This window comes from Lissotriton vulgaris, unplaced genomic scaffold (genome assembly GCF_964263255.1).
Source record: "Lissotriton vulgaris unplaced genomic scaffold, aLisVul1.2 SCAFFOLD_620, whole genome shotgun sequence".
Lineage (NCBI taxonomy): Eukaryota > Metazoa > Chordata > Amphibia > Caudata > Salamandridae > Lissotriton > Lissotriton vulgaris.
In genome coordinates, this window is record NW_028253177.1 from 186,571 (window position 1) to 205,838 (window position 19,268).

Below are 19,268 nucleotides of genomic sequence, written 5' to 3' on the forward strand. Positions count from 1 at the left end.
GATCGCCCGAACTGGTTTCGGCAGCGGTCCGATCGGAGTACTTATCTAGGACCATCTCGGACCATAACCCCCTCCTATTGGACCTTCGCTGGTTTCCCGGGACGCCGGCGGTGCCCACCTGGAAATTGCGACCCGAGATCCTCGAGGACAGTGTCTTCAAAGCGGATCTGGGGGAGAGAATATCGGATTACTTTGCGTCCAACGGCGGCTCCGCGAGTACTAGGGCGTTAGAATGGGACGCTTTTAAGGTAGTGGTGAGGGGTTACTGTATCTCTAAGAAGGTGGGCATGAGGCGCGTCATCCTGGCTGACTTAGACACAGCGGACCGGGAACTCCGCGAGCTTGAAATTCGCCGCCCCGGACACCCGGAATTGCAAGCACAAACGGCGGAGGCGAGGGAAAAGGTAGCGGCAGAGGTCGAACGGCTCCGCTGTTTTGATTATAAGGCCTATACGGTCCGGTCTATCGCGGAGGGTGACAGGTCGAGTGCGTTGTTGGCGTGGTTGGCCAACCCTACGCGCCAGTCCCAAACGACGACAAATATGCGTGGGGCAGACGGAACCGAGGTATGCACCCAACCGGAGATTCTTAGTTGCTTCCGGCATTATTATGAATGTTTGTACCGCAGTCGCTCCGCACGTGACCCTGACCGACTTGATAATTATCTTCGCCCACTGGAGCTCCGCACAGTGGAGCAGGAAGTGGCGAAAACCCTGGGATCCGACATTGAATTAGGGGAGATCCGCGGGGCCATTAAACGGATGGCGAGAAACAAGACCCCGGGCCTGGATGGCCTACCAGTGGAGTTTTATGCAGCTTACGCTGACCTCCTGGCCCCTCGATTATTGGTGGTCTACAGGGAGGCGAAGAGGCTGGGGCGACTCCCGAGCTCGATGTGTGAGGCGTTGGTGGTTCCTCTCCTCAAACCGGGCCGAGACTCATCCGACCCGGGATCCTACCGTCCCCTATCGATGTTGACAGTGGACTACAAAATACTGAGCAGCATCTTGGCCTCGAGGCTGCTGGGACGCATGAGTTCCCTGGTGCATGAGGACCAGGCCGGTTTCATCCCACGGCGGAACACGACTATGAATATTCGTAGGTTGTTCCGTTTGCTAGGGGAACCATTTGTGGATGCCCCGTCCCCGGTAGTCTTGTCGGTGGACCTGGAGAAGGCTTTTGATAGCCTGGAGTGGGACTACCTCTGCACGGTGTTACGGAGATTCGGCCTCGGGGAGGGTTTTGTCAGATGGACCGCGGTTCTTTATGCCTCTGCTTCGGCCAGGGTCCGAGCAGGCCCATTGATTTCATCGCGGTATCCGGTAGAACGAGGCACGCGGCAAGGGTGCTCATTGTCCCCACTTCTTTTTGCGCTGGCGGTGGAGCCACTGGCGCTGCACCTTCGATCGGGAGCCCACTATACGGGCTTGTGGACGCCTGCGGGCCCGCATTATGTCTCGCTATATGCGGACGACCTGTTGCTCTTCCTAGAGGACCCGATCGACGCTTTACGTGGAGCGGAGTTGGCGCTCACGGAGTTCGGAGAGGTTTCGGGCCTCCGAGTGAATTAGTCTAAGACCTGTCTTTTTCCGGTACGCAGGGGTACCCCCGCCCCTGCGCTAAGTAGGGAGATTAGATGGGAGGCCGACTGCTTTAAGTACCTTGGGGTATTTGTTTACCACGACCAACCCGACCTCCTAGATGGGAACATTGCCCGCTGCATTCGAGCACTCCGAGGTTGCATGGACTTTTGGGCCACGCTGCCGCTTTCGGTGGCGGGACGTATCGCCCTGCTCAAAATGGTGGCGCTTCCCCGGTTATTATATTACTTCCGGACTCTACCGATCTGGGTCCCGCCGGCCACGTTTCGCCAGTTACGCTCTATGGTGGTCGGATTCCTCTGGGGATCGGGCCGACGGCGGGTGGCCCTCAACACCTTGATGAGGCCGAAAGACGAGGGGGGGCTCGCTGTGCCGGACTTTGAAAAGTATTATCTGGCGGCGCAGCTCCAGACCTTCACCCAGGAGATCGCCAGGGAATTCCGGGGCCCGGAAGACGGAAGGGGGACGGGTATGGCCAGGCATGTTCTCTCCTTTATAGCGCTGCGACAACGTTTAGTCCTGCGGGACTTGTCGATGGAGGAGCGGACTGTCCGCCTGTGTTGGAATCGGGCCCACGCCCGAGGCCAACTGAGAACACCATATGCGCCTGAAATACCGTTGGGGATGCTGACGGCCCTCCCCCACGGAGGGGATTGGTCACGTTTGGCGGCCTGGGAGGATTCCGGTTTACAGCTCGTTGGTGATCTGTACGAGGACGGAGCGCTCTTGTCCTTTCAGGATCTCATTGACCTCTTCGGGATCCCCCGGGGTGACTTTCTGCTGCACTCGGCCATTGTGCGAGCGATCCAGGCACACTGGAGGAACGGGCAGGAGGAACCCCACTTATCTCAGGTGTGCCAGTACGTAATGATGTCGGCGGGCACGGTGAAGGCGGTCACTTGCCTCTACGGCAGGTTGATTAGCGAGGGATTGGCTCCTCTCACCACTTTGAGGAACCGCTGGAAGGAGGACATTGGTAGGGAGATCCCGGAGACGACCTGGTCCCAGTTGGTGAGACGAGCCTGGAAGGGCACACGTAACGCCCGTTTCCAGCTGGTCCACTATTATGTTCTCCATAGAGCGTACCTGACCCCGGTGAAAATCAGGCGATATTTTGCCACGGCTTCGGCGGAATGCCCTAGATGCCCGGCTCAGGAGGCGGACCTCCTACACATGTTATGGGCCTGTCCAGGACTGACGTCCTACTGGCAGGAGGTAGCGACGACCCTGGAGGAGGTGACAGGGAGACTCTTATCATTGGATGCGGCGGTGGGGCTCCTACACTGGTTCCCCCATACCCCCAGGAATAAAATTTCTAGTAAATTTATCGACCTAGGGCTCCTCCTTGCTAAACGAGAGGTGACCAGGAACTGGAAGGCACGAGCTGGTCCGGCAGGCAGCAGATGGCACAGTGAGCTTTTGAAGTGGGCGGCGGGAGAGAGCGCGCTGAGATATCAACTGGCTTGGAGGCAGGGTAATGAGAAGGCGCAGGAGGCCGCGTTGGGGTGGGAAATGTTGGTGCAGGCCCTCAGGGATTATTGTGCCCCCAGCGACTCTGAAAGTGAAGAAGCGACTCACCCCGAGTCCCGGTGAACGTTAGTACTGACAGTCCTATTGCTTTCCCCGTGGGTCCAATAGCAGATCCTATGTTGATAGCTCCCTGGCGCTGGTGGTGGAGGGGGGGGGGGTTTCTCTTAGTTAGTAGACATTTAAGGGGGGGGGTTTCTTTTGGGGGTTTTTAGGCTTGTTTGGAAAAGCAGATGACGGACAGTGCATTATCCGGACCAGCTCCAGCATCCTACTGACCCCCCATTGCATTTCGCCGCCCGACCCCAGGGTTGTGGGCCGGATGGCTGTGTACGGACTGTACGGTGGGGGGCCAGAGGGCTTTATTCTGTTAATATTGCTTATGATACAATGCTGGTCGTTATTGTAATGATCTACTAATTCCTGCAATAAAAATATATTTAAATAAAAAAAAAAACAGAACAGGGCTTACCGTTGTATCCACTGTTGTTGGATCCTCCTCGAGGTTAATTATGTTTCCCTCGACTGCCATTACGGGAGGGAAAGAAGGTTCTTAGACAATTCTAGCAACGGGGGTAGCATTCCACCCTTCCAGAGGGAGAAGACATGTTAAACTTACGATTCCCAGTTAAAGTTAACCAGAGCCCCGGCATCACAAAATGGACGCTGCTGCCACCAACACAAGTCTGACCTCCTGCTGCTGGGAGTCCTTCCAGCGACGGAGGCTTGGACAATAGGTTTCCTGCCTTGGGAGGTAATAGCACCACCCCAGACAGGACTTTGTGTATTGGGACAGGGAGGGCTGAAAGAAAAGAGACACTGCCTGGGGCACACAAGGTGTCCCATGCATAGCCCGGTTCAAAGCAGTTGCTGGGGCACTCCAGCCCCAGCTCTGGCGCGAAACTGGACAAAGGAAATGGGGTGTAACTACCCCCCTTCCTGGTCTCACCCATAGGAGGGACCTAGCAGGTAATCCAGCTCCCTAGATTAGTATATAGGTGGAAGCTGAGTCCTGAGACTTTAGATTAATCCTGACTGAAACCTGAAACGAAACTCTGGACCTTTGACGTTCTACTTGAAGATAGAAGACTTAAGAATCTCCCTTGTGGCCAAGGAGTGACCACCCTGTGCAAACAGGCACCATCAGCAATCAACAGCTTGCTTTGTCGACGTTCCTGCCGGAACCCTGGCACAGACCCTGACAAGACCCATACTTCCAGACTTCTTCGACCCTGATCCTCGACCACAGCAAGGTAGAGACCCGTAGAGGCGACAAGAGATGTGGGACAGGACCTCTTGAAAAGCCTGCAAATTGCTACATGTGCGGCTTCTGAGGCACCCTCGAAGTTTTGCATTGGGGATTGAGAAGCCCCAACTCAGAGCACCATCTGCACTGAAGATCAGCCATCCACCCTCCACGAGATCGGCGTGGGGCCCTTCTGCATTTTGCCTGCTCGACGTGTTGTCCGGCTACTGGCCCGCTGGCTAGTAGCCTCTGTGACAACCAACCCCTGCTTCCCTGTGAAAGAGAAGCCCCTCAGACCTTGATGGTCTGCATCAGAGGCCATCTTCGATTCCTGCGTGGGTTGCCTTTGCCAAGGCTTTTTTTTTCAGAACTAGAACCTTTGCCAAGGCTTTTTGACTCCAATCCGGAAGTCAACTCCTCCATCAGCGAGATCCTTCGTGGGACAGTCCGTATCCAGCTCCTTGTCGTCTTCGACGCCTCCTGGTCCACGTGGCTGCAGAGACAAGCTTCAAGACATCACCTGATTGCTCCTCGACATCGCCTGGTTCCTTCCTGTTTCCACGCGGTCACTGGCTAGTGACCCAGACTCTGTCCCCTCTGCTTTCAGGTACTCTTCATCCTCGATCCACCCTTGGATCCACCCGGACATCTTCCTCCTAGTCGCCTGCAGCCTCTTTCTCCAGGTCTCAATAGGATCCGGCTCCGAATTTGAAAGTAGACCGAATGCTGGAGTCATCTCTGCAGCCAGGGAACCCTTCAGATGGCAGGACAGGTTCGCTACAGAACCATACCAAGCCCCGTGCAGCAATATGTCCTGGCATATGAGTGATCCACTTAAAGCACTCTCACAGTTTGTACCGCTAAGAACACTTCTCAATCCCCACACCCGCATTGAATTCTGTATAGTAATTCCCAAGATTCCTTTAAAAAAAAAAGAAATTATTATTGGTCATTTCCCTTTTTTTGCAAGGAATAAATACATCAACAATCAGATATGAACAAATAAAAATAGAGTTCCTTGACAGAGAAAACTATACGAGAAGAAAATCAAGAACAACAGTTATATACACCAGAAAGAAAGCAGAAACCTAAATATAAAAAAAGGACAAAGGCACAAATACAATGATTGAAGAAAAAGCAAGGAAAGAGACAACTTTAATAAAACAAAGATATCTTTTAAATCCAGTCCGTAATGGGTCTCCAGATTTTAACTCCCATTGCCCTTTTTCTCCTGCCCTTGGTCTTATAAATAGCCATTTCCAGGTTATACATTGATAATAATCTTGCCCACCAGGTCAAAAAATGGAGTTTCAGTGTTGATCCACTCCTTCGTGATACAAGCTTGCGCGTGTGTGTAGCAATGTCAGAGCTCAGCCCAAACAGCACAAGTTCTGCTGTGATGTCATTTGTTACTCCCAACAGGGAATCCAAAAAATGCTCTATGGACAAGAAAAGTTCGGCTAATTTCGGCAAGAGAAAAACATATGAACTGTGTCTGCAGCAAACAACCCACACCTGTTACATTTAGTCCAAGCAGATGTGGCCCAGTTAGAGATCTTTTTTGGTGTATAATACAGGTCGTGAATAGCCATATAATGCTGGCTTCGCATCATCCCTGTCAACAAAACCTGATTTGCAAGACTTAACGAGTCTAGCATGTTAATCCCTGCTTGCCCAAGCTTTAGAGCCCACTTGTTTTGAAAAGTCTGTATATCTTCAGGGAGTACCTCAATCAGTAGAGTATACAGATGACCTATGGAAGCTTTACCCAGTTTCTCAATAAGCGGAATTGTTCTCAATTGATTTTCTCGCCCGAAACCTAAAGAATTAAAAAAACTCCGGATCTGAAAGTACTTGTAAAAATCGTGCTTAGGAAGGCCATATTTAGTTTGGAGCTCAGTAAATGATAGAAGCTGGCCTGCCTCACATAGATCTCCGAGTGTAACAATTCCCTTTAAGCACCATCTAAAAGAGATTTGATCACGGAAGATCAAAGGCAGCAGCCCGGCGGCAGAGAAGGGAATATAAGCACTAAGGTTGGGGATCTCTAGATGGCGCTTAACTTGTCTCCAGATACAATAAGCGGATTTAAGGATCTTGAATTTAGTTTTTTTTAAATAACTAGGCTCTAGGATTTTAACAAGACACCCATTAGCCTCCTCCCCCAGACTCAACGTAAATATTACTGGACTATGACAAACCAAAACTTCAGCGCTCTCAACCACTACTAATGGACTTATAACTTGCAGATCAGATGCCCAATAATAAAACAAAAAATAAGGAATACCCCAGCCACCACTATTTTTGGGCAAGACCATCTTCCTATAAGCCCTTCTCTGGCATCTATAACCCCATAAAAACCTAGAGCTAATGAGCTCTAATTTTTTGCTCTCAAAAACACTTGAACGCTGCGTACTCCTGCAACTGACACACCATCCTGACAACATCAATCTCCTGGACCCCCTCCAATCCGGCTTCAGACAAGGCCGCAGCACAGAAACCGCGATGCTGAACATCCTAGACGACATTCACAGATCTCTTGACGCGGACAAGTGCTGCCTCCCCATACTCCTTGATCTCTCCTCAACTTTCGATACGGTGGACCACAAGCTCCTCATCAAGACTCTTCAAGAAAGAGCCGGTCTTGGCGAGGTAGTCCTCAAGTGGTTCTCCTCCTTCTTGCATAACCGTACGCAAATAATAAAAATCAAGAACTTCACCTCCGAAACCCAGCAAGTCAACAACGGTGTCCCTCAAGGATCAGTGCTCTCTCCTCAGCTCTTTAACATCTATATGGAACCGCTCGCCAAGTTACTCAGGAATGCCAACATCCACTTCCACCTTTACGCGGATGACACGCAGATTTACCTGGAATCCTCTTCCCTTAATGACATCCACAGACTCAACGATGTCCTAAATCAAGTTCAAGACTGGCTGACAAAGAATCACCTGAAACTCAATCCCGACAAGACAGAAACACTCCTCATCTCAAACAAGGAAGATAACCCTCAAATCACCGAGTGGTTAAAGTCGATCGATGCTCTCAAAGGTAACCTCACGCTAGCCGACTCCGTTAAATCCCTGGGCTTCACCCTAGACCCCAAACTTACCCTGGCAAACCACATCAAGAATTCGGCGAAAAGCGCATTTTTCAACCTCAGACTTCTGAATAAAATCAAACCTTACATTCCCAATAAGGATCTCAAATTAGCCACGCAATCTCTAGTTCTATCAAGACTGGACTATGGGAACTCAATCCTAACAGGCATCCCCAAATCGCACCTGGCCCTACTAAAAACAACACTTCACGCGGCAGCGAGAATGATCACAGGCTGCAAAAAATCTGACCACATCTCCCCGGCACTCAAAGAACTCGAATGGCTCCCTGTGGAAATACGGAGTACCTTCAGAACGGCCTGCCTAACCCACAAGGCCCTCCATACCGGCAAACCGGAATACTTGACAAGCAAACTTAAAAAAGCAGGCAAAGCCAGAAATTTGAGAAGCTCTAACTCCCTGCTGCTCATCCTACCAAAAACCAGAAAGAAGAGAACTGCGGACGGCTCTTTCACAGGAAATGCCCCCAGAATATGGAACGCCATCCCCCTCACATCAGAACCATACCGTCCTATGCAGAATTCAAGAGTCAACTCAAATCCTTGTGCCTTATCCGCTCCCTTGGTTGTGGGTAACCTGGATCAGCAAGCGTCCCCAGAACCAAGCTGTAACGCTGAATCCTGTTACCAAGAAGTCCTGCTGTTCGAACTTTTCCACCTCCAAATGGTCGCTCGTTGTTCGCTTTTACTGAATTTGTGTCATGTTGTTCTCTTTTGCATTCCCTCTACTGTAAAGCGCTCTGCTACCTTCGGGTCTTGTTAGCGCTATAGAAAACTTCTAAATAAATAAATAAATCTCCTCAGACAGTGCAGACCGTAATCTTAATTGTTTGTTAATTATATAGCTCAGGGTTGCTCCGCGAGCGCCCGCTTTGAAAGCTTCCCAAACCATTTGGACAGACGCAGACCCACGATTAATCTTAAAGAAATCTGATATCCACTTGGACATCTGTTCGCAAAAATCGAGGTCCACCAATAATTTACGTTCGAACTACCAGGGTCTCAAGGGAGATCTATAGCCAGTTTCTAGCTCTAATAAAATCGGGTTGTGATCCGAGTTTATTTTAGGCTGGATATCAATCCTGGCAGAATTTGCGAGGTCAGCCGCCACAAAGAAGTAATCTAAGGGGACATGTTTTCGATGTGGTACAGAATAATAGGTGTTTCCTGACGCTCCATTCTCTTTCATACACCAAACATCTACAAGCCCAAAGTCCTATACTAGCCCTTTTGTTGCTTTAAAAGTTTGTCCCTTTTTCCCTGAATAATAGTAGTCGCTGGTTATATCTACATTCCCAGGTAAATGGAGATTAAAGTCCCCACAAAGGATCAGGGGGGAGGGCCATTGGGCTAGTTCAATACTAAGGTTGTTCAGCATACAAGGATCATCAAGGTTAGGGCCGTAAATAGAGTGTATGGTTACAACCCGACCATCTAAGCACAATTCCACAATCACCCAGCGACCGCAAGGATCCTCTTTCACCCTTTTACATCCCCCATCCGCACCTTTTCAGAACAGCCACCCCCCTGGTGGTGGTACCTTGTCGTGTACAGCAAACCAGCTCTAACCCCAGGTCTTTCAACCAGCCCCTATTGTTCTAAGCAATGTGAGTTTCTTGTAAACATAATAAATTACTTTCATTGATTTAAGTATCTGAGCGGTAATCCCCCTTTTCTTTTTATCGTTTAGGCCACAAATGTTCCATAAGCCGACTTCATATCTACCCATGTTCACAATGCGGTTGAGTTATCAAGTCTGAAATGACTTCCTCCCTTCTGAGCATAAGCATAGGAATTGCTATTCCAAACAAGTCAAAACATTTAGTGAAGAACATTTTAATCACACTTAAAAAGCTGTTACTGTATAAGCACAAAAATGTATTGTTCCTTGCCCCCCAACGCCCCCCAAACGCCCTCCCCAATTATCCCACCCTGAAGCCCCTCCCTACCTACCCAAGCAAACACCCAAATGAGGCAAAGGGACTGACTAGTCCCTATTGGTGATGGAGAGAAAGGACAAAATGCCCCCACCAAGCCCCCCCCACCCTCTAACTGAGGTAAACTAAATAAGCAAGAGAGTAACTGAGAAAAAGGGTGAACTGTTAATCGAACAATTAACCCCTTAATAATACCTTCCAGACATCCCACTAAATTGATCCCAAGAATTCCTTTGCTGCAATTTCTGAGATAAAAAATACTGTTTTATCCTTGAATATAATTTTACGTTTTGCAGGATTTAATAAATACGTTTCCGGCGCCTTAGCTTGAAATTGAGGGATCAACTGGTGAAAATGCCATCTCAGCTGTCCTGTGGCTTGGTAGTAGTCTGGGCGCACAAAGAATTTGCACACCTGCCCACGCCTCTTCCGATCATACAGGGATTCACAAAGTAAAAATGTTTTCAGACAGATCAAAATAGCTCTAGGCTTGCACTCTACACCAGTCTTGCCCCAACGTATCTGAAAAGGGAATCTATGCACCCCCTGCAATTCGAGTTCCCACTTCCACTTCGAAAGATCTGGAAATGCTTCCGAAAACAGATTGATGACTAATTGGCGAATGTCTGTTCCTTGAATTCCTTCAGGTACACCTAAAATATGAAGGTTATTCCTCCTTGATCTGTTTTCCATATCAGCCAGTTTCCAAGTAAAGTCAACTCGAAGAGACTGAAGGGAAAGTAAATCAGTTTTTTGTTGACTCTTATCATCCTCAATTGTTGAAATTCTACCCTCAACTTCACCAATCCTGGCAGAGATTTCCGTACAGTTCTTACTCATGCGGCGAACCGTATTCTGGAGTTTATGCACTGCACCCTGCAATCGGAGTCCTTCTGCCCGAGTCTCCTCCCGATGTGGCATTATTGCCTGGTATATAGAAGCTAAGGTGACGTTGTTCTGCATTGTCTCAGTGGAGCACAAACCTTCTCCCTGTACTTCTTCAATGACAGCCCGACTCTCGTTGGACCCTGCACCATAAGAATGAGGCAGCAAAGGAGATCCATTGTTAAGATCTGAGAGACCTTTATGGGAGATTATCTGAGGGACATCCTTCAGTTTTCTAACTGTATTAATATCTTCATGAACCAGAAGACTGTTTTCATCTTCGTCCGGAGGGGCTGAGCTGGTCACGCTTCTTTCATTGCCCTAGTCCCCTTCAGTGCTCCCGTTCTCAGAGTTATTAGAGAGGTCGGACATAGAGAAGAAGTTTACACCAGAGTCGCAAGAGTCCGGTTCTATTAGCACTGTTGGTGCTGCCGTACTACCGTTCTGACACAGAACATTGTCCACCTGCTGTGCGCTACTGGAGCCAGCAGTATCCGGAGCAAAATTTTCAGCAACATTGTCAGCATACTCCACTTTACTCTCAATACCCCCCTGCTCCTGCTCCTGCTCTTTCCCCTGCAAGCCAGGTAGGTTTTTCGTGCTGAGGAAATACCAATAGTTGACTCAATTAACTCAGATGTTGGACTAATAGCAAGTAGGGCTGAATTGCTATTACCTAAAAGACCGGCACAATCATTTATCCCTATCACTGTTTCAACAACAGGAAATGTCTTACCTCTGACTGAGGGTTGACTCTTTTTAATCATGCCCGGGATCTTCTTTTTGGCACCAGTATGACCTGTGCCAGACACAGCCCAGGGGGAAGAGAGTGTATTTTCTAGGATAGAGCAACTGTTAGACCCCACTTCTTGCATGGGGCCATTAAGGGCACCCGCCGGTGTCAAAGCATGAGCTGGAGCTTGGGCTGGAGAAGGTGCTGCATTCCCTACCTTGGCTGCTGTGACTCATGTCTTTGGCCCCTTCTGAACAGCACTAGCGTTTTTCGGGCCCATGCTTTTCGTAGGGCTCAAACTGCAACTCCGGTCCTGGTTTTCCACTGCGTTTGTTGGTGGTACAATGTTCTCCTGCAGCAAGCAAGAGCCCCACACTGTGCTGCTCAACTCTGTGGTTTGTGAGGCAAATGCTGTGGAACAAGCACCGAATGGGAGAGAATGCCTTGCCGCATCGCTCAGTGCATCGCTTGACTGCGGCACCAGCCAGGAGCCGCTACGATTCTCTATCGTCGCAGCCCGTAACTCTCTGTCGCAGCGCCTGAGGGTTGCATGCCGATAGTGCAACTGATAAAGTTGTGCCAGATAAAAGAGGAGCATTACTGCGAAGGCTCCAAAGCAGGTTTTAAACGAGGACCTCACGATTACCAGGATTTTGGTATTCAATCCTGCATAGGGAGTGTTTTGGTCACCCGCAGACAGCTCTCCCTCAGGTCGGGGATGTAGAGGGGTTGGACCGGTGGGAAGCACCTCTTGCCTGCCTATCTCGGACACGGTCGTGTCCGCCATCTTGCCTACTGATTCCCAAGATTCCTCGATTTATTCCCTACCCATCTTTTCATATTTGCCTGCCTGCTTATGTTCAAGGCAATACTGAAACTGGAAAGTAGCGACCGGGAGAGTTATGTGGCCATGGATGAGCCATTCTGTAGCCGGTGAGTCTGCTACGTTGAATACTAATCTGTCCAGTTTTTCAATACTAAGAATTGTATATTTTGCTCCCTTTTGTGCCATTTCTACCTGTTTATCTGTTAGATTATATTCAGAAAACAGAGAAGTACTGTTGATAAAACACCAAGGCACATAGCCTGCATGCAAAGATTGAAGCGCCTAGCCTAACAACATAACAGAACGTAACTGAGATGCAGTGTTGCAACATGGCCAAATCTTGTTCCAATATGTCTATCGCAGAAGATACAATGTTGCCTAAGGAATATATCCTTGAGGTCAATGTTGTTAACTCAAAAATATCAAAAAAGGGAGTGAAGAGGTGGTGCAACAAGGCACCGCGGTGGGCTAATCCTCCTCTTATGAACGCTTAAATAATCAACAGAGACCACCTGAAACAAATATACAATACATATTCCGATGTTGTTGGAATACACTCAGTGTGTTAAAATACCCCTCACACACCAAAAGGGCCCTTGGTGTCATGCTTCATCATCGGGGTCTTCCCGCCCCCGCTGCGGGACGGGGCAGTGCTGCGACAAGCGGCTACGCCGGAGCACCTTTTAATTGTGAGTACTATGTGAGTGATGATGGAGTGAGTGTCAGTGAGGTCAGGAGTGATAGACAGTGAAATTAAAAGATACCTGGCCTGGTGTTTAGAAAAAATTATTTAATAGGCACTGGCTGGTATCGTTAAAAGGGTGAGGCGGAGGGCAAGATCGGGTTACTAGTCTTGCTCTCCTGTGTGGGTCAACATGTTTCGGGGCGGCATGCCCCTTCGTCAGGACCGGGTTGTATAGATCCCCCTGTCACTCACTAATGCGCTACCACAGATAGAGAGTGTTGTGTTTGATCAATGTGTATAAATAATTTAAATACACGTGAAAAAAGCTCGATCAGTAATACTGATGATGTAAGCTTATTGAATGAGGAGACAATGCCCCATGAGCCAAGCTGGGCGAAGGGTATAGAGGGTCCAATCAACCCCCACACCTCAGTGCTTCCTCCTTCGTCAGTGGCTTCCGTGGTATTTTAACACACTGAGTGTATTCCAACAACATCGGAATATGTATTGTATATTTGTTTCAGGTGGTCTCTGTTGTCAATGTTGTTAACCCATTATTTACTACTGCCAAAGATTTTTCTAAATGTATACGGTCAATTTCCCGTATTTTCTCTGTGACCTTTTGTTGGGATATTTTCCATATTTCATTGTAGGCAGCGTAAACACCGGCATATATGAAACGTTTCAGACGTGGCTTCCTGGGACCTAGTAAGAATTCCCTAAGATCCACATCCTCTGTAAGTAAGCATAAGTGTTGTTTCACTTAGGTGAATGTTGAGGTTCCTAGCCAATCAAGGCACAACTTCCCAACACTGTAGGATGTCACTACCCCCGTATGTTGTCTTTGTAAATAACGTGGAACTGGCCTATGAATATTAATCCCTTCAGTTCTACCCAAGAATCTTGACTGACAACTATTGGTGTCTGTGGGCCAAATCAACCATTTCCTCCAATCGGGGTCTGATCTATTGTATTGAATGATGTCATCTAATGTAACTAGTTCTTGTGATGTATTGTTATCCTTGGTGTGTAATGTGTTGGCACCAAGGTGTGTTCAGGTCTTTGATCTTGGCTAGTCCAAGGCAAGACGGTTGTTGCACTGTCTCATTCAAAAACATGATCTGCTGAGGGATGAGGCATACTCTAAATAAAGCTTCCATCCCCTGAACTTACCAGTCTCTAGTATCCCAGACTGATTTTAGGTCTGTAATGTCTTTCCAAAGGTCGAACCCTTGTTGAGACAGCTTGGTAATAAAGGTAGCAGAGTAAATCTGTTTCGTATCTGTAAGCATATTTTTCTGTGCTGATGTAGGTGCAACCTTACCGTAATATGAGGCTGGGTGAGACATATTAAACCCTGAAAAATATGGAAACTTGTGCACGAATATTTTTGAACTGTCCTTTGGCGGTATTGGACAATGTTCCCACTGGTTTTATGTGAAGACATTTCTAGGTGTCGCGGATTTATGGAAAAAAGTATGGCCATAATGTTGATAACAATACATAAATTTATAATCTGATGAGCTTTCCAATGTTTCACTACTGGAAAATCCAGCAGATCTTTCTAAATCAGACAACATGTTATTTACAGTTTCAAAGTCCCAATCATCGGAAAATGTACTTGAGGTAATATCACTTAACGATATTCTATACAAATGTGGAATTTTTAAAAGTTCAGTCGGGCCAAATATGTCGAAATCAACTTTGTCCCACACTATACCATCCGGTACAGGCACTGCTGTAATGTTCACTGAAGACAAGTCTCTGTGTTCTTGATGAGAAGATGGATGTGGTGTTAAAATTAAATTCACGTTTTGGGCTGTAGAGCTTTGCCGAAGAAGGTTAGCATCCCAGCTTCTGCGGCAGTCCCTCCCACTTCCCCACGACAAAAGGGAGCGAGCAGAGCAGATGCCAGTAGCCAACACAAAACACTACGGGGGCAGTAACCAGAGCCCTGTCCGGCCACAGTAACGCCCGCACTTCTGTTCTGATTATTTTTAAATTGCCTGACTAGCTTTATAACTGTTGTAAAATGCCTGCTTTTAATTTGCGCCACATTTCCCGCTTTCACCAAAGTCTCCCCTGGTCCGCCGCGGCTGGTGCCGTTTGTGCGGAGGGGACCGACTCCGCCATTTCCTCTCCCCCTAGACTCAGGGGAGGTTAGCATCCCAGCTTCTGCAGCAGTCCCCCCACAACAAAAGGGATTGCGCAGAGCAGACTCGCACAGTGACACGCCAAAGGCAAGCCTGTTTGCGCCTGTCTGTCGCCAGGCGCCAGTCACGCTGCCTTTTTTATTCCTTTTTTACTCCTTTTTTAGTTTTATCCTTCTCAACTCATCACCCTTACTTAACATAAGAAATGACAATCATCAAATACACTAACCATGAGCTACACTCCTTAAACCGGGTCAGTACTACTTCCTTGATCACCAAGTTCCCTAACACCCCAGAATGCTTACACATTACTAAAGTAAGCGCACCAACAGTGAACAGCACCACTATCCCATGGCTTACCAATTCTAAGCCAGAATCAGAATTTATAAAAGCACTAGACTGCAATATACGCTCCCTCCCTAAGCACTCACTCCAAATATGGTCCCTACTAGACTCGGAGAAGCCAGACCTCTGCTTTTTTACTGAAACTTAGCTAAATGAGTCCTCTCAGCCTGACCTAGCGACTGCACTCCCCCCCCCGATTACCAGATGATCAGTCAGGCATGATAGGACGGGAAAGAAAGGAAGAGGGATAGCTATAGTGTTTAAATCTAACATGAAATTACGCACTGTTGAAGCCGTCCAGCCTGACTGGGGCGAAATCTGTATTTTCAGAATAGAAGGCACAAAAACTGAAGCATGGAAAGGTGCGCTCCTATACAGACCCCCGGGTAACAAAACTCAATTTGCGAATAATCTAACGGAAATGATTGCTCCACATGTTCTCACGGCAGATAGGTTTATATTCCTTGGAGATTTAAATTATCATGCCGAGCTTATAAATGACCCTTACACTGGAGACCTCCTCACCAACCTCGACTCACTCGGCTTAAAACAACTGATAGCAGACCCCACCCATAATGCTGGTCATACCCTAGATCTATTATTTACAAACTAACATTGCATAAAGATCAATCAAATTCTCCCCCATCCTAAGGTCAGACCATCACCTCATAAGCTTTCAAATAGGCCAAGGGATGCCTAAATTGACCTACAAAAAAGAGCAGAAGCTCTATCAATCATTCAGGAGTTTGTTGAAGCGCGACTACTCACCCGTAAGGGTCTCAAGGCGCTAGGGGTGGGGGGGATGTGGGGGGGTGCAGGTTCCATTCCATCAAGGAGGGGGTCTGTCGAAGAGCCAGGTTTTGAGGTTTCTTGCGAAGATGGGGAGCGATGTTGTCTGTCTGAGGTGGAGCGGAAGGGCGTTCCATGCTTTGGCCGCGAGGAAGGAGAAGGAGCGGCCTCCAGATCTGGTCTTTCTGGTGCGGGGGACCACAGCGTAGGAAAGCTGGGCTGATCGTAGGGTCCTTTGGGGTGCGTGGAATTTGAGTCGGCTGTTCAGGTATGCTGGTCCGGTGCCGCGGAGGGCCTTGTGTGCGAAGCTTAGCCGACCATGGAACAAGATCAACTTGAAATCATTTCAAACAGCCTTTGTCCCTATTCCTCCTTCTGAAATGACCAACATAAATGAGGCTGTGATAAAATTGGATGCGCCATAACCAGATCCCTAGACTCAATTACCCCGAAGAAAAAAATCAACTTCCCCATAAAATTATCCCCCTGGTTCACTCTGGATCTAAAACACATCAAGACAGCTGTCAGAAAGGCAGAACGTAAATGGAGACAAACTAAAAATACATCAGACAGATATCAATATAAAATGCTTCACCAACAATATATGGATAACATTGCTAATGCCCAAAAAACCTATCTTGGAAACCGCATCAATCAAGCCTCTAACTCCCACAAGGAACTTTATAAAATTCTAAAGGAGTTCACACACCCTGTCTCAGACATTCCTCCACATACCATCTCACAGGAGTGAGGAGACTCACTCGCAACCTTTTTTGTAAATAAAATAAATGATATCCATAAATGTTTTCCCCATGACTCTAACATACTACATAGTCAGAATAAAACTTCCCCCACCAGATACCCATTCTCTTTTTAGTAAACTTACAATAGAAGACACCTCCCTTCTACTTAATAGGATGAAATCCGGGTCACCAACCGACCCTGCATCTGCACAGATTCCACCCAAGATTGGTTCAGCACTCATCCCCAACCTGACCCATATCCTTAACCTCTCTTTATCAGAATCTACTGTGCCAGCACACTGGAAAAAGGCTATTCGACACCATCTCACATGACATTCTTTTAGAACGTCTAGGTGAGTTAGGTGTCGAGGGCCCGGCTCTGAAATCGCTAAAAAGCTACCTAGCGGAAAGGACTACAATGGTACAAATAGGGGATTTCTGCTACAATAGCCTAATCATTGATAAGGGTGTTCCTCAGGGATTCATTTTGAGTCCAACACTCTTCAACCTTTACGTAGCGCCGCTGGCCAAAATTATCAGAGACCATGGCTTCAGCACAATCTCCTATGCTGACGACACGGAACAGCTGATCACTCTTGATGCTGACCCAACTGACAAACAGCCACATTTATACAATGTATGACATCAGTAAACAAATGGATGTCAACTAATCATCTGCTCCACAACGAGAGCAAAACAGAGATCATGCTCTTTGGAGACGCTCTGAACATATGGTCCGCAGACTGGTGGCCTCCCTCACTTGGACCATGCCCATTGCCCAAAACAACAGTTCGTAACCTGGGAGTTATCATGGACAACAAATTGTCCATGAAGGACCATATCAACTCCCTGGTCCATACTAGTAACGGACAAATGCGCTCTTTGAAAAAAATCTTTAAATGGATCCCCTCAGCGCTAGGCTGCCACTAGTACAAGGCCTAATCATCAACCCATTAGATTATGGCAATGCACTGTTTGCATCCATTAATGAAAGACTTCTCTCTAAACTACAAGTGCTTCAAAACACTGCGGCCAGATTGGTCCTTAATCTCCCTTCCCGATCTCCATCAGCCCCCAGTCTTAGGACCCTCCATTAGCTGCTGATAAAAAAGAGTTTCTTTTAAATGATGTTGCTTCACCCACAAAACTCTGAACAACCAGGGACCTATCTACCTGGCAAAGAAACTGGTTAAATATCAGACAAGACGCCCCCTTTGCTTATCCAACAAGCACCTCTTGAACATCCCACAGGTATGCATGGTAAAAAATGGGGATAGGTCTTTCTCCAAAATTGCCCCGGAGCTATATAACTTATTGTCGATGCAACTCCACCAGGAGACGAATCATAAACATTTTTGTAAAGATCTCAAGTCATGGCTATTCTAACTCTTCTCTCCCCTCTAGTTACTGTTGTTGGCAAAGTGCTATGAGACCTAAGGGTGAAATATGCGCTCAAGAAATGTCTGTTACTACTACTACTACTACTATAAGGCACAGGCCATAGTTTGGAGACAATCGCTTCGTTTGGTTTCAACAGTAAAGCCAATCGGCCTGGGAAATATCTACACCGAGATCCTCGCCCCATGCCACACGAGCGAGGCCAGTGGAGTTAGAGGTGGCCGCCAGCGTGAGGGCATAGAGTTTGGTAACCAATTTCTGAGGAGTGGGAGACGAGTATAGGAAGTCGAAAGTGGTCATCGAGGGAGGGGGCTGGGGGAATGTAGGATGCAGTTCCCTACAGATGGCCCGTAACTGATAAAAAGGTAAAGTATCCATGGGACCAGAGACAGCAGCGGGAGAGTGGAACTTGCTCCCCGGGTAGAGGTCTGCTAATGTCGCCAGCCCCAGTCGGGTGTCGTGTTTAGCAGTGCCGGAGGGCTGGAGAGGGGGGAAGGCAGGATGGCGAACAATCAGCATTGTTTTTGCCGATAGCATCGGAGCACCAGGCATGCGCATAGTCCCTCCCAGGCCCAGCACAAGGTTTTGACTGTTTTCAGTGCGTGGGAGTTTGGCTGGGGCAAACAGGGCAGTGGCTAGAGTCCACGGGCTGCAAGATCAGCTTTGACCGCCACATGGGGCTGGAAAGGAGTAGGATGAATCCAGAAGTGCAAGAAACTGGCCTGAGCACATAATGCATAAAGCTTAAAATGAGGGACGTCCAGGCCACCACACGACATCGGGAGGGTAAGAGTGTCATATGCGATCCTGGGTTGTTTTCCTGCCCAGGTTAGAGAGATGATTAGCAAACTAATCCTATGAAAAAAGTGGGTTGTGAGGCGGACAGGGACGTTCAGGAAAAGATACAGGAATTTTGGGAGGACAACCAACTTAGCAATGGCTATATGACCGGTCAGAGATAGGGGCAGCCGGTTCCATTGGGGTATCTTGGACTCAAGCCAGTCCTCCGCACAACCAAAGTTAGCCCTCCAAAGTTCATCCACATTCCTGCTAAGCCACACACCCCAATAGCGAGTGGGACCAGACGAAAGGATAGTCTGGAGTAAAGGGCGTAGTGGCGTCAGTAAGAGGGAAGAGGACTGACTTACTCCAGTTCACCTGGATACCAGAGTATCCACCGAGCCATATGATCTCGCGTACCAGGGGGCTGAGATTTTCCTGAGCCGTAGGAGCTGGAGGGTGTTAAAATATTGGTTAAAGACCTCATGCAAGGGGGTGAAGCCT